The sequence below is a fragment of the Apium graveolens genome, unplaced genomic scaffold, assembly GCF_009905375.1.
Source record: "Apium graveolens cultivar Ventura unplaced genomic scaffold, ASM990537v1 ctg7743, whole genome shotgun sequence".
Classification (NCBI taxonomy): Eukaryota; Viridiplantae; Streptophyta; class Magnoliopsida; order Apiales; family Apiaceae; genus Apium; species Apium graveolens.
This window is the reverse complement of record NW_027420590.1, coordinates 15,045-21,335: the sequence shown is the minus strand read 5'-3', so window position 1 is coordinate 21,335 and position 6,291 is coordinate 15,045.

Sequence of the window (6,291 nt, the reverse complement as noted above, 5' to 3'; positions counted from 1 at the left end):
CATTTAAGTTCACCTAAATCTATCATCGCATGATAAACTAAGCATATATCACATATATCAACATGAATAAACATCAAGGTAGGCATGTTACATCATCTAGCACATTAGTCTAAGCATTATACATCTCTATATATCACATGAAGCATTTAAAAGCAATTAAAACAGTCAAAACAGCTTTAAAACACTTCATGTAAATATAAACAGTTCAAAACTTTTATATAAACTAAAATTGATCACTCCATTAGATCCGTCTCGGAAAAATGAATCCAACGGTATATTGCACGCCTAAAACGGAGTTACGAAACTCCCAGAAAATCAATTTTAAAATCAACAGACGGGCTGTAACGCATTACAGGAACGCGTTACAAGCCCTGTAACGCATTCCGGTGATGCGTTACACTCCTTTTAAGCCATTAAAGGGTTGTAACGCATTCCGTGAATGCGCCACAGGTGTGTAACGCATTCCCGGAATGCGTTACACCCCTATTTTTTATTTTTTTTGTTTTTCAGCCGCCTGACAAGCTCCCGCACGGAATTCCGTGCGCCTGACTTCTCTGTCTCTTCCCCGTGCAGCACAGACAACACAACAGCAGTACAGATGACTTACAGATGTACATATATATATATACTTACAAATAATATATATATATATATGATTTATTTAATTACGAATTTAATTGTAAGATCTACAAAAATTCATAATAAAAATCTATTACATCCTAAAATTATGAAAAAAATATCCAGACGATCTACAACACTTGTAGAACCCAGATCAACATTCAAAATTATTCTGAGAAACGATTTCTCATCAGACGAAATTAATCCATGATATAACTTGTAAAAATCATAATTAATTCATACAAGCACATAAAATTCTGAAATTTTTACCACAGATCTATATGCATACAACCTATGCTCTGATACCATTGTTGGATTTTAAACGCAGCGGGGGTCATGGAAAAACACTTTTACACATACAAAATCCAAATAAAAGCATATAAATCGTGAATAAAAATTCGAGGGATCGAATCTAACCTTTAAAATAATTTGGAGACAACGATCAGAGATCCTTAGCAGTTGCTCCTCAAGTGTGAAGCACTCCACCGGTATCCACCAAGAAAACGATGTTAAGGAGGTGGAGAGAATTGGGTTTTCCAAACTTTTGGGTTTTCCGGTTTCGATGGGGTTAGAATAAAATAGGGTCTATAATAGTGTATTTATAGGCAAAATTTTCAGCTGAAATTTTCCCATAAATAATATTATTATTATCCCATTTATTATTCTCATTAATAATTAAACACCTTTTTAATTATTAATCCTTTTTCTAAACACTTTAGAAATAATTCTCTCTCTTGATTTAATTTCCAAAAATTAAATCCTTAATTAATAATATTAAGAACTTTTCTTAATTAATTTATAATCAATTAAATCTCATTTAATCAATTATTAAATTTTCCAATTAATTATTTATTTCATAAATAAATAATTATTAGCCGTTATTAATTAATTCCTCCACCATTAAATCATTCTCTTTTTATGGTGTGACCCTGTAGGTTCAATATTAAGTCGGTAGTAGAAATAAATAATAATAAACTATTTTATCATTATTTATATAAATTCTCTAATTTATTAAATATGATTAATTAATTAATCACATTTATTCTACATCGTGAGGGATACTTCTCAGCATATCGCGACTATCCGGATAATATGAATTCACTGCTTAGAATACCAAGAACCTATTCAGTGAATAGTTACCGTACAATAAACTCCTTCTACCCTACAATGTCCCGATTAAATACAAGGCATGGATCTCGTGTCAAGCCTATCTAATTCAATCACTTTGCTTACCATTTACTATGCGTAGTTCTATGCAAATTAGAAACTCCTTTCTAATTTCATTTACTCTGGCCAGAGATTCCTGAACTAGCATAAGTGGATCAGCCTTGAACATTCGTTTCCTTCGCTGGAAGGGGTAGATCCTTTATTGATCATACACTATCTTCGTGTACAAATTCCTATACCCAGAAGAGCCCTAATAATTGTCCCTGGGAGACTAAGAACTAAACCAAAGCATAGTTCAGTGTATACAAGATGACTATGATGACCTCAAGTCTAAGGATACTTGTACAACTATCACTATGTGAACAACTGCTGACACGTGAGTGAACTCCATCAGTTGTTCAGTTGTGCGAGTCATGTTCAGTGAACTTATTCCATAATAAGCACCTACATACTAGCTATAGTGTCACCACACAAATGTCTATGAGAACAGACATCCTTCATAATGAAGCAAACATAGTGTGTACCAATCTTTGCGGATTATTAATTACCAGTTAGTAATCCTATGACCAGGAACTATTTAAGTTTAGAGTTATCATCTTTTAGGTCTCACTATTATGATCTCATCATAATCCATAAAAAGCTTTACTCTAAACTATGGTATATCTTATTTAAACACTTAAATAAATAAAGCCCGTAATAATTACAAAACAAGTCTTTATTAATATCAATGAAATCAAAACAGATTACATAAAAGTTATTCCTAAATCCTAATACATGATTGGACTTAGGACATATTCCTTTCATTTACTGACATCTTGAGTAATTTTAACTTGAGTAGAGCTTTGGCCAGAGTGTGATGTTGATTTTTGCAGTCCAGTTTCTTTTGATTTTTGCAGTCTAGCTTCAATCTCCCCCTTAGTCTTGGTAGCAGGCAGGAGTAGAGGATTAGGAATTTATGGCCTAACAGCTTCTGACAGAGCAGGGAAAGGAATGTTCAAAAACACCCATAATAGCTCCCAAAGAGACAGAGTTTTGCATTTGTAGGTGTCTGTGGGTGTTTACTAGGGACTTTATCCCGTTGTTGACTCTACACCAAAGCTGTCAACTAGGGAAACTTGAGTAGTCAAAGAGGCAGTGGAATATTGGAGGGATGAGATTTGATCTTGCAAATTTTAGATTTGTAGGGGTGTTGATGTAGACAGGGGTTGGAATGAGCTTGATGGTGCCAAAGAACCAACAGAACGCTGCACAACATTTTCACCTCCTCTATGACCAAGGTTGAAAGTTCAATCTAGCCTTGTAAATTTGATCCACTTTGACCTTTGTGTCATTATATTGAGTAATTTGATTCTGGATCATTTCATGTAGAACTTTGAAAGATTTCCTTAGCTTGGCCACATTTTCTTCCACATGAGTGAGAGAGAGAGAGAGCCGAGAGAGAGCTTGTAGTCCTGTTTATGAACCTGTTGAACTTGGTCTTGATGCCTTGAATATTGGCATCAGCTCATCAATCCTGTCATTAAATAGCTTCGTGAATTTATTTTGAGGCTTGACCAAAGTGCTTTCTATGGCTCTTCTAAAATGATGAAAGGCCTTCAGTTTTTCTTTGTACACCTCTGTTACAACATCATAAACCACCCGAGGAGTGAAAACCTTAGCATTACTACTAAAAATTGTGACATATTCCTCCCTGAATTTTTGCTAAGGCCTCCTCCTATTGTTGTAAAGATCCTTAGAAAACCATGCATCCACATTACCGTCTTCTTCATTTGCAATTTTCTCTTGTTACTCCTGAACATCCTCCTTGTAAGAAAGTAGTATGGATTGATAGTCTTGGTTGACATATACGTGGTAATAAGTTGTTGGGAAATATTGGCTAGCCCTGCAAGCTGCTCAACCAAAAGATCTTCAACTGTAGTAGATTGGGCTTGAACATCCTGCATGTAATAACCCCAATTTTTGGAATTTTTTTGAAACCCTTATAAATGATTTTGCTGATTATGCTGAATAAGAAAACTTTTCATGCCACACTATGTAGGGGTTCTTCTATTGTTATTCTAAGATCTTATTAGTACTTTATATGGGATATAAGTGTATGTAAAGATCGTCAGAATCCAATTCGAACACTTTGATTTTTCCCGAAAATCCACCAGATACCGAAAGAATTAAGTATAAGGGAACAGGATAAAAAGGATTTAAATTCAAGAATTATAAAGAGGATCATAAAAGGAATATAATATTTGAGAAAGGTTTAGGGGAACCCAAGTAATAAGATCCCATGTATGATCCCTCAAACGATAAACGAAAACGGAAGTTAAGCAAACCGCATAACAGATCAGCGGTCATTAGCCAAGTAATTAGGAGTTAATCAAAGGGTTAGTGGAGAGTGATGTCATCTCGACAACAAGAGGAAGACAAGTGTTAAATAGATGACATAACCATGGTGACATAAGCATGACAAGTGAAATTGTTTTGTTGGATGATTCCTGGCCAAACAAAATTACCATGGTAAAAACCAAAAAGTAGCCAAGCCATAAAGAAAATAAACCAACTAATTCATTTCACAAAATAGCAAATAAACTTCTTGTTCAAGAACATGAAGCTCTCGGCTTCTTCTTGAAAGCAAAAGAAGAAATTAAGTCCAAGCTCCACTCCATAATAAATTCAAAGGTAATTATGCAAGCTTCCTTGTGATTAGATAAGCATATCCTAGGAGTTTAAGCTTTAATTCTTTGTAAATCTCTTCCAATAAATCAAGTAAGAAGATGGTGAATATTAACCTTCAAGAAATAACTTTAGTTTTTTGATTTTTATGAAAGTTCAAGGTAGCTTAAGCATAGATCAAGGCTTCCATGGGCATTCCAAGGATCTTTCATTGATTAAAAGCTTCAAGGAAGGTATAACTCTAAATTATCTTACATTAAGTTGTTTGGTATAAATGATTATGATGATGGAATGATAGATTAAGTGTAGTAGTTGTTTTGTCATGTTGAGATCTTAGTTGTTAAGTGTTTTTGTTGATTTTGGGAGTTAAGAGTAGCACTAGTTGTTCTTGATGATTCATGGTATGATTTGGGCTTGGTTTAAATGGTTTAAAGTGGTTGATGAGTGATATTGTCATATGGTTGTATTGGGATTGATTGGTGATGGTTTGGTGTTGAATTGGTTTGGTAAAAGTTTGGGAATCGCGTAAACATAGCCGTCTTAATGCCCGATTTACTTTAGACTGTTTTTGTTCTTAACATCAGGACCCGAGAACTCACTTTTACGTTTTGACCACTGCCATGATTAGATAGTTCATGTTACGAGCTTCGTTTGATATGTGGTTCGTTTGAATCCGATGTACGGTTTAGGAGAAACGACCATTTTAAGTAAAGGCGTTTCGCGAACGAACCATTACACCTCGCCTTATTTTGAAACCTTGGTTAAGGACTTTAAATGACTAATTGGGATATGAAACAATTATGTTAAGTGGATTAGGAAGTTGGTAAGGTACTCGCGAAAGAATCTCCTTAAAACTCTTAATGGTTAATTTATTAAAAATGGTGGAGCCGAGGGTACTCGAGCGACTTAAGAGAATCATTAAGCGCAAAGCGAGCGTTAGAGTCTAATTGGTTAAAGTATAGATTCTTAAGCGACTTTGGTTTAATTCCAACTTATATGTGATTTATAGGTTACCAGACTCATCCCAGGACTTTTACCACCCCCAGTCGCTCAGGCAAGTTTTCTACCCGTTATACTGTTGTTGTGATGTATACATATGTATATGCATTATCTTGTGATAGATGCATGGTGGTCAATTAGCAAACCTTGCGATATATTGGAGCATGTGATATGGTATATATGCATGTCTGTTTCGTAATCTTGATATATATTGTTGATTCAAATACTTATAAGTTGCATAATACCTATGCTAGGGATAAAAAGTAGTTGCGCATACCCTTAGTATAGGGGACCCAAATGTGAACACTTTCTAAAACCGGAGTCGATGTTCCCGAGTATATTATATATATATTTATATATTGTTGATATGTTTTAAAAAAACTATTAATCGAATAAGGTTTATTCGATAACTTTATTTTATTTAATGAATATTATTTTGAATATTCATTCGAGGGCTTATGACTCCGTTTATTTTATGGATATTATTTGAATATTCATTCGAGGGCTTATGACTCCGTTTATTTTATTAATGATATTTTTGAATATTAATTCGAGGACTTATGACTCCGATTATTTACTAAATATATTCTTTATTTTATAAAGAATATGTGTCGATAATCAAACTTACTTTTGATTATTCAAATAAAGATATTACTTTCGTATAAGTATCTTTGGTTATTTAATATTCATTTCAAGTATAAGTTTTACAACTTCTACTTCAATTATTTTTATAAAGATTATTCTTTATGGGAATATTATTTAAATAATAATATTCAGATATTTTCTAATATATTGGGACTGATTTACTTTATTAAATCAGCATCACTCCAAATATTCTTAAAA